This window comes from Myotis brandtii, unplaced genomic scaffold (genome assembly GCF_000412655.1).
Source record: "Myotis brandtii unplaced genomic scaffold, ASM41265v1 scaffold415, whole genome shotgun sequence".
NCBI lineage: Eukaryota > Metazoa > Chordata > Mammalia > Chiroptera > Vespertilionidae > Myotis > Myotis brandtii.
This window is the reverse complement of record NW_005365953.1, coordinates 146,469-163,412: the sequence shown is the minus strand read 5'-3', so window position 1 is coordinate 163,412 and position 16,944 is coordinate 146,469. Positions and strand designations below refer to the sequence as shown.

The window sequence follows — 16,944 nt, the reverse complement described above, 5'->3', positions numbered from 1 at the left end:
TTTTTTTTGTTTTTCGTTAACAGTCTTTATGAGCTTAACACACTGACTGGAATACCAGTAGAGACTGAAAACTAGAAAGGCTGCTTACCCAGCCTGTTACTTCTACTTGTTTGCTTTCAGGCTGGGCAGTGGACTGGACCCAGTGGATAGGGGGCTGGAAGGCCTGCTGGCTGAGTGAGGGCTGAAGAAATGCTGTTGTCAGGTACAAAAAAGAGGCCCAGAGGGGACCAGGAATATTCCACTTAGAGGAAACAAGAAGTAGCTGCCAGCCTGGAGAGGGGACAAGGTAGGCACCTCTTCGCCTCATGGATACGGCCACCTTCACCTTCCATTGGAGGATCGGATCCCCCTTCCTAGTGCCCTCCACCAGCTTGGGAGTGGGCACACCCATTCCCAGTGGGCCGTTCAGAAAATGAGGATATTAATTTTACTTCCAAAGAATTCTTCGCTCCAGTAGAACACTGGATAAATAAGTTCTCTTGTAACAAGTTTTCCAAATGGGTTCATTGGTGGGAAGGCATGAGCATGCCTCGTGGACCTAACTGCATTAAGCAGCTCTGTCCACTGAGTAGGGGCTCTTCACACCTCCACAGGGCTGCCTGGGGCGGGGGGGGACCCAGGACCAGGAGCTTCCCGGGGCATAGATGCTGACTGAATAGAAGAACTTTCATACTGTCTTCCGTGTGGGAGGAGATAGCCCCATCACAGCAGGTGAGTCGAGACCTAACGACCACCTGGCCTGAATTTGAGAGCAGAATCTTGCCAGGACTGGATTGCTGACCTCTGCCGTCCCTTTTATCCTTAGAATATGAAGGGACACCAGCTAACAGAGATGCCTGCATTTACTTAGAGCCAAGCTAATCAATGCAGTGTTTGGGCTCAGGATTATTGGGCTCATGGTATCATTCTATAGGCTCGGCTGCATTTCATACCATTGGCCTTGGCACCTTTGGTGTTCTGGGTTGATGTGCCCACTCCTCATGAGCTAAAGGGCCCTTAGAAGCTGTATGCTCCTGCATAGTTTGCAAAGCGATCAGGTGTAAGATTCTATATTGTGGAAAATGTATCAGGAAACAGTAAAAGATCTCTAATATGGATTCTGATCTGTGGGGGGGAGTGGCTGCTACCTGCCTCTACCTCAGTGCATGAGTACAGCACACACAGGGGCTTTATCGGTGGGGCTTGGGAAGCTGTGACAGCCCAGCATGCAGACTGTGAGGGCTTGGACAGCTGCCAGGAGACAAGGGATGAGGGACCAGCCTCAGTGGGCTCTGCTGTTGGGGTGTCCCTTCTCAGTTCTTGGAGGCAAGTGTGCAGGAAGAGGGTTCAGCCCTTCACAAACTGGTGGGTGACCTCGTAAATTCCCCCAGACTCCTGGGCCTTTCCATCATAGTCAGTCCAGTCCTTCTCCTGCAGATTCATACTGTGAGGGCTTGGACAGCTGCCAGGAGACAAGGGATGAGGGACCAGCCTCAGTGGGCTCTGCTGTTGGGGTGTCCCTTCTCAGTTCTTGGAGGCAAGTGTGCAGGAAGCGGGTTCTGCATAAATTCCCCCAGACTCCGGGGCCTTTCCATCACAGTCAGTCCAGTCCTTCTCCTGCAGATAATGTCACTGAAGATTGTCCTCGATTCTACACCCTCAGCAGCAAACCCAGCCTGAGGCTGGAAATCAACTGGTTCCAGGCCCCGGCACTCAAACGCTACTATTGTCCTGAACTTCTCATTGTCTTCAACATTGTATGATTTGATGGTGCTGCTCAGAATCTCAACTGAGTGTTCCCTTGCACACAGCTTGCACTTCTGGACCAGGGAGGCGCTGCCACAGCCTCCCTTCAGTGCCACACTGTCCACCAGCCGAATGTATTGCTGCTTCTCTGAAAGCTCACCACAGTGGCCCCATTTCAGCTCCAGGTACCGCGGGAAGTCCTCCCGCACAGGCCGGAGGTTAGTGACGTTCTTTGAGCTGCAGCGCGATTTTCCCCATAGGGGCTGGCTCAGCCCGGGGCTGGCTGCGGTCCCTGCTTTCCAGCCCATCTCCAATGGTGGGCGCCCCACAGGGTGTCAGTTTTGTGGAATGATGCAGAGCACAAATTCACCTACTTAGCGCTGTCATTCCTACTTGAAATGCTCAAAAGGGAAAGACTGCTCTTTTTTTATCAAAAGATATTGAATTCGATTATGGAAGACGATCGAACTTCATTGTGGTGGCAGCATAGTTGTTCCTGCTCAGGGATGCCTCAGGTGCCGAGTGGCAGCCTCACGAGCTTGGGAGGAACAAACTCAAAGCAGTCATGCGTTCTCCACTCTCTGCACTGATTGGCTGTAGGGGCCAACCTGACATATGAGGCTGAGTTTAGATATCAGGCATTGTCTGCATGGAGGCCAGAGAATGTTGCACTCATCATTTCAAACGTATGGCTGGCTCACAATATTTAAATAAAACTTTCATTAAAAATTCGGCTTGGTATTTTCATAGACACAGACAGGCAGTGGTAACTTCTGCCCAGGTAAAGGGGTGGTGGGGACATTTGAATACCCAGAAGAATAATGAGAGCAGGATCAGTAATTGTACATCTTGGAAAATATTTATCCTGATAAGTTGATCACTTGGATGTGTATTGGAGAATGAATGATATAAAAATGGATAATGCCTCAAATATACATTTTGGAAGAAACACCTCCATAAATTTTTTCTTAACGTATTCAAAACATTTTATAAAACGGTTTAAGATTATAAGTTCAGAAGTCCCTGCCTCCCTCAAAAAATGACAGAAAGTAAAACTTTACTAACACAAATAAGAGCTCTGAACAGCATTTGAATTCCCATCACACCACACCTGGTAAGAATCAGCCTAGCACAGCATCATCCATCATGCCAGGCTGTCAGTTTTGACATCCTTTAAGTCTACGTTGTGTGCTTAATGACTACATGACCGAAAATGTAAACAGACACCACACATACAGGTATGTGGTACATATATGTATGTGTATATTCGAATTTGAATATGTGGTATAAAGAAGCACCAGAAGAATTATGGCACACAAATAGCCCATGAAAGCATACACATGCAGACATGCATGCATGCCCCTAACAACAACTAAAACAAAAAACAAGCAACTTTTTACATAAGAACACAAAGCCCATTTTAAATAATTTACCCAATGCAAGAACAGTCAGGAAACAGATATCAATATGTGCTCACCAATAGATAGATTATAGCCTTATTAGACACTCCTTCACCCTTCATTATGACACATCAAATTGTGACTTACTAATAGGGATTCAGGAGTAGCTGGTGAGCCCAGTACAAGTCCTGTATTAATAATTCATCAGGCATACACACACACACACACACACACACACACACACACACACAGTGAAAGTACTTGAATATTTGAAAGCCCATGTGCATTTTGGCTTTAAACAGCAATGCAACAACTCAGATTTCACAGATTTCAATTTTACTATTAGCAGATTGCTTGCTTTTAATTGATTATAGGAGCATTTTTTTATTATTTCAATCGCTTATTTAGCATCTTTGTAGTACACTAGGAGTATTGAGTTTAGCAATTGTTCTCATATTCCAGGAAAAGGCATCATTTGATGTTTGCAAATGGTCTATTTTGGGAGATTAGCAATAACATTTGTAATTGTAAAAATCTCCAACCCTCTCCCCGCACGCTGCAGCACCCCCTCCCTCCACTCAGGGGTACAGATGTAAGGACACATGGAATGCTATAATGACAAACATGGAAATGAAGATGTTAAAACTCTAAAGTGTGTAATTCTCTTTCATTAAAAGGCACAGAATTAGTTTTGCTGCTAATACATTGTTAAGAAATCCAAAATATAAGATAAATAAGATGACTGTTTTCTTTTATTTGTATATTAATTTTCTCATTTTTAACTTAGTAAATTTTCAAGTGCCACAGTTTGTGTAAAACTGAATCATAGTATAAAATATAGTTCTCAAATATCTTAAAATATTCTCACAATGTCACATTCATCTAATAGTAAAATTCTGTCAATTTAAGAAACACTGAAAACGCAAAAGGAAAATTATGCACACATACAGTCACACACCCTCACACATGTCTACATGAATGCACACACACATTCACACACCCTCACACACGTCTACATGTATGCACATGTTTTTTCTCTTTATTTGGGAAGTTGCCAGGATGTTAGCGGTGGCCTCTGCTGTATTCAGGCTCCAGCTCCAAGGGCTTGTCTCCGTGGCTGCTAGGGGCCCGGCTGACCACAGTCGTCCCTCCAACTGAGTGTGAGCCTGTCAGGGCTGCGCATGCACACGGGACACAACTAAACAGTCTTCCCCTCCCGCAGCTCCCAATCTCAAGAAGTATCGACAGGTAGACACAAATGAAAATAGTCTCTCAAATTTCTCTTCATTTTTCACATGATTAAGGCAATCGTAGATAAAAGTGGTAACAAATAAAACGGGCGCTATGTCAGTGTGGATCTTCAGAAGAGGTATATTAATTTGCAGGTTATTTTTGTTTCATAAGTGAGTAAATATTTAATATCTAGAAAGATGATTATGTATGTTAGGGATCTAACATTATGAAGAAAACCTAACATACAGGTTGCTCTCAAATGGTTAATATCTTTTGTTCCCCTGAAAGTATGATTTAATTTTGCTTTTTCAGCAAATATAGACAGAGCCTTTGGTTAGGTAGCTATTTGAAACTAAATAATTCCACCTGAGGGCCATCCTACTGCTAATGCCATATTAATTCCAAATATGGTTTCTCACTGTGGGATGTTCCCCTTCCTCGTTACTTACTCTAACGATGGCCATCGGCCAGAGGGCACTCCTTCCCCCAAAAGGACACCTTTTAATTTTCATCCAAACAACAGAACGTATTACAAGTTAGATGTTCACAAGGAAACGTCACCAAAGAAGGAACTGCACGCATCTGGCCCTCTGAGCTGTTCTTTCAAAGGTTATCGGCAACTATTGCTTTCAGAGCTGCGTTTCCACTGCGTTTCAGATGCCAAAATATGGTTCATGCAGTATTAATAAAGGGTCACACCAGAATTAATGAAAAGGTTCCATGTGCACATCCAATAAATATGTACCTAATTAAAGGCGTGGGCAGGCCAGAAGCACAGATACCTTCTTTCTACAAATATCTATTGGACCTTTCCGCACTGGCGGTGAGCCCCTGTGGCTGGCCGGTGCCTGAAGGCGCACTGGGAAGTGCTCAGCTGGTGGCTGGCCCTGGGCTGGACGAGGGCTGGTAAGGATCACTGTGCAGTCTTTCATGGTCTCCCCGCCAGCTGTCACCAGCTATGGGTGCTGAAAAGATGCTGTCACTTCATCCAAAGGGATTTACTTGGTCAGCAGCAACATTTAAATACAAATCATGCAGTTCAAAGGCTGGTAAAAGGCTTGTGAGTGCACAAGAGCACATGTGTTTGCCACAGGAATACATCCTTAGGACATTTTAGTCCCAAAGCCAGGATCACTGCCAGGGGCACGGTGGCAGATGAAGGCAAGGACCTTTACCATCCAGTTATTACCTTCCAACCATTCCACTCACCCTCATGAGTCTGTTATCAAGGCCATTAGAAAGGAAAGAAAGGAAAAGAAAGACTCCACCCTGCAGTGGGGCTAAGGAAACACACCGAGGCTCTTACATCGCCGGCCTCACCTGCGTGCACACACCTGTTGCCTGGCGCCTTGAGTTCTCCTTGTCCACAGCCACAGTGAGACACACAGACTGTGTGAGAACCGGAGCGGGGAGCCGAAGTGTGCAGCGTGTTACATTCACCGACTCAGGGTCACCTTCGACATGACAGAGGAGGTTGCTGAATTGTCCACAGCAGGAGGCTTCGAAGCTGGTGGCATGAAGGCAGCCCCTTGCATGACGGTAAAGGTGAAATCTCTGCGGTTAATGCTGGAGAAGAGGACATAAGGCTACCTGATCGGCTAAAGCAAACACCAGCAACAAAGGCCATTTTATTTAAAGCCAAAGGAAAGCACAGACTTCACCTGTGAGCATCCACCATTACTAGTGAAAACGCACATTTCCTCGTCCAGATTGGTAAGGGAGCCATACCCAGGTCCCAAGAGCAGCATGTGGCTGGGCAGTGTCTGCCCTTCAGTGGACGCGCATACAGCCAATGACCATCCTGTTAGGCCTGGGGACCTAGGAGAGGAAGACTACGCAGAGGCGAGTGCCTTAGGCTGGATCTTAGCATGATGGCAGGGGGTGCTCTTACCTGAGGTGTAGCTTATGTGCTTAAGCCTGGTTTGACCTCAAGACATGTGGCCGAAGAATTGTTCCGGCTCTAATGTGCAGAGAAGGCCCTGTAGCAGTGTCTCAGTGATGGGATATGGAACACAGGAGAGGCCTCCCAGATGGCAAGAAAATCCCCATCCCAAAGACAGTACACTGAGCAAAGCAAAGAATTGAGGTGAAATTGCCTTGTGCAGATTTTAAGAGAAATTTGTCAGAAGAGATGCTTAGAGCATTTGCAGGAAGGAGCAAGCTGTTAAGAAGTGCAGCACAAGTCAGAGAGTCTGCCTTTAGATGTCACTGCAAGCTCACTGCAGCGTTTCCCAAACTCCAGGAAGGGTTGGGATCCTTTGAGTCCAGCCCATATCCACTCCAGCAGTTCCAGGAGTGCAGTGTGCACCATCTAGATCTCCTCACAGAAGCTCTCAGCCAGTGGGCCCAGCGGAGCAGCCGAGGGAAGCCTCGGACTCGCCATGGCCTTTATGCAAGCTCCTAGCTGCCTTCCATCATCACCTTCACTGTGCGGACAGGCCCCCAGCAAGACTGTAGCACAACAAATGCAAATGAGCGGCACCTGCCGCAACCTGCAGGGGAGGGCAGTGGTATGGGCCAGCATGTGCCCCAGAGTGGTCCCACCTCCCTTTCTCTGATCGCTTCATTCCAATACATTCATGCTAAACGAATATTTCCTATTTAGGAATATGGCTTTGTTTTATTTCTGCTTTTATCCCAGATTAGAGGGAAATGTTATAAATATTACCAAATGGGTAATATTTCTTAAGTTGACAGCAGTTTCTGAGGGGAAAAAATAGGCCAAAATAAATGTGACCACCTCACCTAGGCCCCGTTTGCTCATATAAAGTAGGCATTTCTCGCTGCGGAAAAGTGACTTTTGGACTTGAATTGCTTTTCCACGGGGAGGCAAGGCAAAGGCTTGTAAGTGAGGAGCATTGTATCCAAGAAAGTCCAATTAACTATTAGACCAAAAACTAACTCCGATAGCTGGCATCCAATCTAAAATCTGAGTAAAACAGACAAATCAAATATCCAGCAAAAGCATTACCAAATGCTGCACACGCATCTGCCTATACATTTCTAATCAGTATTCATTTCCTGTCCTTAAAATAAACAGAAAACAGATTTCTCAGCTTTCCCTAAAATCAATCTTTTGCAGTATCTGTCAGTTTCTCCCTCCCAATTAGTATTCCACATCCATTTATTTTTGTTGTAAGTTAATTTTTTTAACGTACCTTGGCACGCATGTTTCATTCAATGCTTGTAAATGAAGTGACAGCCTAACACTGTGCTCCTTGAGGCCATCAAACCTGTAACTTTGTTAATGAACTGAGATGAATCAGAGACACCTTATTAATTATTGCTTGCCTGGTAGGTAAAGCTTTGGCTTTTCACCTCACTGGCCCAGAGAACAAGATTGCCTTTGGCCATGTCCAAGGGGCTCATTAAGGCATCTCTGGGGATTGGGAAGGAATTGTTAGTGAAAAGCAGTGGTCAGTGCCCCTCCGAGAGCCGGCAGGGGGAGGAAGCCCTCATCACCGAGGACTAACGAGGCGGTTGGACTACACCTGTAATCAGACGGGCCTGGAAGTGCCTGGAGACCACCGTGCTCTTTGTGATTTGGGAAGTTATCTGAAAACGCTGAATCCAATCCATAATTGATGTGTGCACACAATTATAATCCTCCAGGTAGCTACAAACTGTTGCCCTTGCAAGCCTCAAGGAGTGGTAAACTTTAACATACGGGGCATGAGCCAAGATATTTGATATAATAAAAGAGAAAACTATTGGCAGCAGGAAGGGAATTGAATCTGTCTGTTTTTCTTAATGAGTGTAATTATATAGACTTCTTGACAGCCAGTACACGGAAGCATAGGCGATATTGGAAAGAATAGATTTTGTCATTTGTATCGTACACATTTCTATATGTGCATCGTTTCTGTAGTGCACAGAGTTGAACAGTCGCTCTGAGTGAAGTCGGCCATTAGACATGGGCTTTCATTGGGAACAGACATGTGCTCCTGCAAGTTTGGAAGGATGGGGATGGGGAATTCTGGCAATGGACTCACAATGACTAGCGACTTTATCCAGTCGCTCATCATATTAAAGATATTTGTTAAGCTTTCAAAATGGCAGGTCCCTCCAGATGGTTCTGTAATGAGGCTGTGCAGTCAGTGGGTTGATGCGTTGGGTGCTCCGGTGTGGTCAGTCAACACGGCTATTGATTGCTCACTGTGGGCTAAGGGCCAGGCTGGGCCGACCTGCTTGTGCAGCATGAACTGGTATTGGATGTCAATGAAAAGGAAGCTCTGAAATGTCACTGCTGCACTTTGCTGGACTGTCACACTGCTGATTATCTGTCCAAACACAACAGACCAAAGACATGGGAAAGACGCTGTGGCCCCAGTGCACATTGCTGTGTATCTACACTTTGCTGAAGGGAAAGACTCCAGAACTCCTTCTCAAGGTCAGCAAAGTCTAAACACCTGAAGGGCGATGGTGCTCAGAAACACGGTGTCTGGCTTCCGGGCGGGCCTGCAAGAGTTTCGGGCTTATTCAGCCCAGATTGGGTTTGGTCCTTGATTTTCAAACATTTCTTGTCATTGTAATAGGAGAAAAATACAGCAGTCCTATAGATAAAAATATAAGAACTCAAAATGTTCTCATTATTAAAGCATATTCCTATATATTTGCATATTTGGTTACATTAAAATTTTATGTATTTATCTTTGAAGTTGAGTTTTGAGTTAAAAATTAAAACAAAGCCCTTAAATTTAAATTATTAAGAGATCTAAAACTATTCTACCAGCTAATAAGTGTTAATATAATTTTTATTGTTTTACTAAAATATTGCTTATCATTTGAATTTAGTACCTGACCATATTTGCTTAGAAAAAAGTATATAAAGTTTGAAGGGATAAGATAATCAGTCTGACAAGTTTGATAAAATAATAAAGATATTTAATATGAGACTTGGAAGTATAAAAATATTTAAGATAAGACCTGATCCACACAAAATCAAAATATGAAATACAAATTATTGAGTTAACTTCTGGTTAACATACAATTCATTAAAAAATGAACCTCTTGCAGCTTTTTAGAAATTTGCATGCACCACTGATTCTCATGTTTGGGGGGGTTTGATTTTTTTTAATGATGTCCCATAGGAGTCTTTTTAAGTATTTTATTTCTAATCGCCCCCTCCCCATGAAATATTATTAGCAAAAATACCTTATATATCCGTTGATGCGCTGTGGCCCTTTGAAGCGCCTAACCAGTGGTTCTCAACCTTCCTAATGCCGCGACCCTTTAATACAGTTCCTCATGTTGTGGTGACCCCCAACCATAAAATTATTTTCGTTGCTACTTTATAACTGTAATTTTGCTACTGTTATGAATCGTAATGTAAATATCTGATATGCAGGATGTATTTTCATTGTTCGCGACCCACAGGTTGAGAACCGCTGGGCCCTAAACCATGATAATATCTGTGATTCTTCCCCCCCAAATCCCACCTCCCAAAATTAATTTCACCCTCTTGGGGGCGTTATTGCCTCTGTTGAGAAGAGATGAGCTACGCTTATGATTTCCAGACAGGATATGAATATGATTTCTGCAATAATCTCATCCCTTCTTCCTCTTATCAAGACATCATTGCTAAGCGATAAGCAGAGAAACTTTTCTAAATGTCTTTGAAGATGTGAGAAGGGGCAGGCCAGGGGAGAGGAAGCAGCGCCTTCCTTCGCAAGGGCGCGCCCGTCCTGGCCGCTGCTCAGCGCAGCCCGCAGGATGTATTTTGCTGCGCCGCGAGGCCCACGCGTGGCACCGGCAGCGCGGGCTGCAGCCTCAGTGGCCCGCAGCGCTGGTCCCCGCTGGCCCGCGGTCCCCGCTGGCCGCCAAGCAGGTGAGGGGCGGTGGGAGCGCTTTTGATGCTGCCAGCTCCCATTTGCCACCCAACTTTTTTCCCTTCCAAACCTCTTAGAAACTTCAAAGGCCTCCTTGCTTCTTGCCTTAATCCCGTGCACTGAGACCTCGAGTTCAAAGAACTTCCCTTAAACCCTCTTCTTAAACTTTTTTCTTTCCTCTCCACAAAGTAGCAATTACAGCTGCGTTGCGTGGCGATCGGCTCTGGCGATCGCTCCTGCTATTAATTAATCTCACAAAGGGGGCTCATTTCCTGGCAAGCAATTGACGAGGCCCGGGGAACAGAACAGCCTTTCAAAGGCTCGGCTAGCGGAGGGCGCGGTATCGGAGGAGCAGCCCCGCAGCAGCGGCGGTGGAGGCGCACCTGATACCCGTCCGCTGCGAGGAATGATTCCCGTTACTCAAGCTCCTGACTAATTTTCACCTGCAAAGACGCACAAGCCAGGCAGCGCGGCACAAAGTAGCCCCACTTTGGAGAGATTTGCAGGAGCCGCTGCCCTCGCAGCCCAGCAAAAGCATTCTGAGCCAACACTTCACTTTCAAGGGAAAGTGCTCGCTTTCCGCACAGAGAAGCCCTTGGAAGGGGAGGAGATGAAGAGGCAAGAAAGAAGCATAACAGACAAGAGATTAAAGCTTTCTATTCAGTATCTCTTTCGTATTCAAATTGTGCTACGGGCTCTGTGAAAGTTAGAAGCGGCTCGTGCAGGAGAGCTTCTAAGTGTGTGCCGGGCTCCATGGGGACAGGAAAGAAGCCCGGCCCCGGAATGAAAGGAAGATAAGATGTCCTGTGTGAAACAGCTCCAGAGTCGCTCAATTACTTCAGCAAACCATCAAGGCGAGCTTTGAAGATTTGAGAAAACACTGTTAAAATTTAACAAAATAGCGCATGTTGCAGACTTTGTGCCAGTAAGTGTTTGGGTGCTTCTGTGAATTGCTTAACCTGTACTCTCCCTACATGAATGATGTTTACTTCTTTGGTTTGGGGGTAGAGGGGACCAATGCATTTTGATGGTACCATTTAGAGAAAAGGAAAGCCCTCTATAAAAAAAAAAAAAAAAAAAAAGGAAGAAGGAAAAGAAAAAAAAATTACTCTGAATCACTTGGAGTCAGAGCTTCAAAAAAAAACCCCCAAAAAACAAAACAGGTGTCTTTGATTAGAAGAAAACAGGCTTGTGAATAAGAGGTCCCTCACTGCATTTTTGTTTCCATTGGGTGGTTGTGTTGTAACAGCTTTAATGCACACAATGAAACCAAATGTCAGCAAAAGTCTTTAAGAGGGGAAAGGACTTCTTTACATGCCTACACTTATGAGGTTGAAAGTACTTTTGTGAAACTAAAACAATCTGTGCATAGAACAAGATAAAGCAGTCTTCAATATTGTTCAGGGAGAAAGCTAAACTGGTGTGGCCTCCAAAATTCTTTTTAAAAAATATTTTTATTGATTTTTAGAGAAAGAGTGAGTGACAGGGAGAGGGAGAGAGAAACATGGGCTGCCTCCTGCACCACCCCTACCTGGGATCGAACCCAGGACCTTTCCATGCACAGGATAATACCCAACCAACTGAGCCACACCCCCAGGGCCCTCTAGAATTCTCTAAATCCAAGTCATACTGAGCAGGGCATTCATCTCATCCAACGTGGAGTATAGGTGGATTCCTTAAGCAGAAGACAGCAGGTCTTCAAAAAGTCCCTCTTCTTTTCACTAGAATGGACAATTGCCTCAATTGATAGTCAACCTCACTTGGATCTCATCTGTCTTATGAGAGTGAATCAACTTTGTACCTCTACGATTTTATTCTGTTTTCTTTCCCTGGCGGCTTCTTTTTCATGTGCCTATATTAACTGTTCTTCCTATCTCCAATTAGAAATGCAACAAAATTTCAGTTCATGAAAAATTATTTTAAGAATCTTCAGAAAGCATTCTCGAGAACTTAACCTGTGAATAATACACCCCCTTCTTAAAGTTTTGTCTGGAAAAATAGTAAAAATAAGTTTGATCCCTGAACTCCATATGCAGTTCAAAAAGATTAATACAGAAATTCCAATTTTTTGATCAAAGGGTTTTTTCAAAAGTGAATTAAAAAATGCCTCATAGCGACTATCAAATGCTTTCCATTTGGTTAGGGCAGGGATTCCGACTCTGGTCAAGTGCAACAAATCTTGTGCAATTGGAGTCAGAGCCGAATCTGTCAGTATAGCGAGGGGCACTTTCAAGTTTTAGTTTTGCACTATTGGGATTCATTTTTAAAAATCTTACCCAAATGGATAAATATTGTACCCAGGGTCTATTAAAGTTGTCTACATGTAGTTTTTTAAAATATATATGAATTGATTTTATTTATCCATTGCAGTCCCATTCGATATTATTCTGCATTACTTTCAGACGTGCAGTAAGTGGTTAGACAATCATGTACTTTACAGAGTGGCCCCGATGATACAGGGACCCACCTGGCCTCTCGCGCAGTGGTTACGATATTATTGACTGCATTTCCTACACTGTAATTTGCATCTCCCTGTCTATTCTGTAACTACCAATTTGTGCTTCCTAATGCCTTCACCTTTTCCACCCAGCCCTCTAACCCCGTCCCCTCTGACAACATTTACTTTTATGTCTTTAACTAAAAATGTTTTTAAAAGCCTCCCACAAAAGCGCAAATTGATCACCGACTGTTAAAAAATAAAGGTAGCACATTTAATTTAAAAAGGAAAACAGTAGCTTTCTGATAAAGATACCCTCGAGTAATTGGAAACCTTGGAAACCAGGAAGTCCCTCTGGCCCATGACCCCAGCCGAGTCCACAGTCACGGAGCGGGAGCAGGTGGCGGTCTGCAGGTGGCGGGGGCACACAGGTCCACTGTGCTCCTCTCAGGCCTTGTTACTCCGCGGTCAAAGGATCCATTCTCTGCAGCAATTTTGTGTTTCCTCAGCAGAAAGATTAGCCTTCCCAAGTGCTGAGCCACCGCTGGAGCGGGCTCCGAGGGCAGAGGCAACAGGTGCAGGGGCAGCGTCCACAAACACCCAGGACCTTGACTTAGTGAGTCTGTGTTCTGCACAGAGGCCAGTCTGCAATGCCCTGGAAGTGTGTGTTGGGGTTTATACAGGGAGGCATCGTAAAAGAAAAGAAAAATCCAGAAACAGAGACAGAGCTGGCTGCACAGAGGCCAGTCTGCAATGCCCTGGAAGTGTGTTGGGGTTTATACAAGGAGGCATCGTAAAAAGAAAAGAAAAATCCAGAAACAGAGACAGAGCTACAAAAAGGGCACAGTGATCCATAAAGAGGGCAGGAGTGGCAGGAGTTCCAGGGTATTTTCTCTGCATTGATATCTTAGCTTAGACCTGGTCCCTCGCCGGCCCAGGCATCCACATCGTTTCCTTCGACAGAACCCAGCTCAGCATCAACCAATGTCTGCCGGGAGGCACAGAGGATCCGTCAAAAAATTCCAAGAAGTGCTCAGTAGAGAACACAGTCACAGTTGAAAAAATACTTTTGGATAATTATATTTTATCTGAAAAATGTTTCAGAAAAAATTAGATGCTGAGTGTTTATTTTTCTACAGTCATCATATGTTTGTAAACCCAGTGAGTTTTAAATGTGAATCCTTTCTTGAAATTTTAATACACTAACAACCAAGGGCATTATTGTGAGTGCATGTGGTGAGTGTGTTCACAACAGCAGAGCATAAGTGTTACATCCCATTTGCCAGACTCCATCATCAATATTAAATGCCGTGTGATCAAACCTTCGGCAATACTCGGTGTCAAACACAGAGGGGACTGGAATGAAGGAAGCCGGGCTGTAACCCAGTGCTGCAGTAGCTACAGAAAATAATAATCAAGAAGTAGCTGGAGGTGATAGGGTAATATATTTCCCTCTGGAGACCAAGCTGTAATTAGATTGCACAATGCATTAAGGAGTTTGTGGAATCTTGTGTGCAACCATCAAATAAAACCAGGTTGAACTGGTTTCAGAGGCCCACCTTGTACACATGCATCCCCGGAAGTCCCGGCCGAAGAGCGTGAATAACGTGTCCCAGGTGCAGTATCTCTGACCTGATTCTGCAGAATTCTCACTTTTTGTCTCTTGCTTTTCCTCCATTTCTGTCTTTGCCCCCGTCTCCATGTCCATCTCACTCTTTCTCTGTCTTTCTGTCTTTCTCTGTCTCTATTTCACACACACTCACGCACACTCACGCACACTCACGCACACTCACGCGCACACTCACGCACACACACAACTATCTGAGGATAGAAACTACCCAGTTCAGGGACTTTGTCCATAACATTATTTTAATTTTTATGTGGATAGACTTAAATGTTCCCAAATCTGTTCACATATTATTAACAGGAACAAAAGAGCTGCGATATGTTATATTTAAACTTATAGGGCATTTCCCCACAAATATGGGAAAATTTAGATTTGTGAGGTCTTTATCCTATTATGGAATAAGTTGTATCCTATCCTGAGTTCATTTTTAAAGGAAATAAAGAATTTCATTGTTTATGAGATCTGTTTGAAGAACTGAATTGATACTAGGCTCTGACCATTGAATCTTTAGAGTACCACAGTACCTATTTTTTTTTCAAAGAAATATATGTTTAAGTCAATATAAAATTCAGTACAACTCCCAATTATTCTTAGGTTAGCATAAATACATTACAAATAAGAAGGTAAACATTAAAAGAGAGACTATAGTAGAAATTTTTTCCTTAAGCCAAAATAATTAAATTTTATTTATTTCTTAAATAAGCAGCTATTACAGCCATGCACTGCACAAAACTCTTCTTTGTAGGCATTAAAGCAATCTCCATGCTCCTGAGTGAAAAGTAGAGAAAAGAGTTCTAGGACATTCTAATGGAGACCACTGGGTCTTCTCATCACAGGGGTGCAATCACATTCATTGATAGGAAGTCTTAATTGTTAAAAGGAAAAATCATAATATTCAAGTTTATTAAAACAAGAATCATCTAAAAGATTCCTAATTTCTGTAGGACTTACAAAATGGGTTTCCTTAAGGGAAACAAGTGTTAAAAGAGCACAATAGATTCTATGGCAAGTGTCTGCAGTTTTTATGCTTAATTTATTGATGAATCTCTAATTCAGTTTGCATCCTTATAAGCTTGGAGGAAATTCAAATTTTATTGTGAAGTCTTGCTGAAAAGTCTCTAAAACACATCAGTGAGTCCCTGAAAATGAAGGATATTTGTCCCTTCTACTGTTAACCTGAGTACAATGCTGGAAGTAACATTTCTCATTGGAATACAGTCACAATGTAAAGACTACCAGGAAAGTAAACTCAACCCTGAACAAGCATTTGCCATCAAAGGTATAGAAGCCTTGTCCCACCACCGCTCCCTCTGGAAAGCGAGTGAGATTGTGTGGGCAGAGGGCACATCCCACCCCAGGTTTCCCTCAGCAAAGAAGAAAACCTGGAGGTAGCACTTGCCGCGTACAAACGGAAGCGCACACCACACAGGTAGGCTTGTCTGTTTGGGTTAACGTGGTGAGGCTAACCTGCTATATCTTACCTTCTTTCCAGGGGGCTTCACTAGCCAGAATGGTTTAATAATTTTTTCAAGAAGATATCGATTTAGGAAACGGTAACAGGGATATCTCAGTCATTCCTTATGCCCTCATCTGGATATGGAAGCCCATCATGGCGAAACAGTCTGCTTGCCAAGGACACAACATTCTGAAAGAGTGCACACCCAGGTTTTCATGTGGACAACTCGGGAATGCCATTTCAATTCTCACTGCTCTCTTCCTTAGAGGCAACTCCCAAACAAGCAGTGCTTGGAGGCATGTAAATGGAGCAACTGCATTTTCCACCCCTATGTAGGTTGGCTCATTGACAGCAACTTCCGAAAGCAATGGCGGCCCTAAGCGCAGCTCACCTAGAATACACTGGCGAATCAGGCTTCACAGTGAGATTTGCCATGGGTGGGCTTCTTGTCTACCCAAGCAACTATGTTCAGAAATCTGACTTTATATTAAAGTGGGAGCATAACCGAGGTTAAAACGCTCTACCAACATGTCCTTACATGAGAATAAAGCTTAGTACACAGATACCCCAAAGAGTGCTTTGGCCTCTTTTATTTACAGTAGAATTGTGATTCTGTAGGGGTAACAGAAGAAACTATTAAATAAAATTTTCTTTATTTTTTTTACAATGGCTTTATGTTGACTAAAATTTAGTTAGATCACTTAGAAAAATAAAAAATTAATAATTGAAAATTATAAACTTACAAAGCATTTCTTCCCACAGGAAGAGATTAACCAAGGAACTTATATGCATATATATGCATAACCCATGGACACAGGCAATAGTGCTGTAGGACTGGAGGTGGTGGGTGCAGGGTGGAAGAGTCAAAGGAGGAGAAAGGAAGACATCTATGATACTTTGAACAATAAATATAAATTTTTTAAAAAGGAAAAAAAACTGACTAAAATAATGTTTACCTTTTTATTGAGTGTTATCACAGTGCAGACACAGCTTTTTAGACATCCTTTCTAATAATAGACAAACATGGTAATTAACTATACCTCCTACACGCTTCCCATTGGCTAATGAGGGCAATATGCAAATTAACTGCCAACCAAGATGGCAGCCGGCAGCCAGGCAGCTGAAGCAAACAGGAGGCTTGGTTGCCCCCGCGATGGAGGAAGCCAAGGTTCCCGGCCTGCAGCAGCCCAGCTCTGAGCTGCACTCTAAGCAACTATGTTGCAATTATAGAAGCTAAA

General features: G+C 43.8%; 2 pseudogenes; one reads left to right on the top strand and one right to left on the bottom strand.

Moving 5' to 3' along the window:
• Positions 1-1,326: 1,326 nt before the first annotated feature.
• LOC102242074 lies at positions 1,327-2,044 on the bottom strand (annotated as a pseudogene).
• A 3,775-nt stretch (positions 2,045-5,819) lies between these two features.
• The window catches only part of LOC102241762, a 75,549-nt pseudogene continuing 64,424 nt past the window's right edge, over positions 5,820-16,944 (top strand).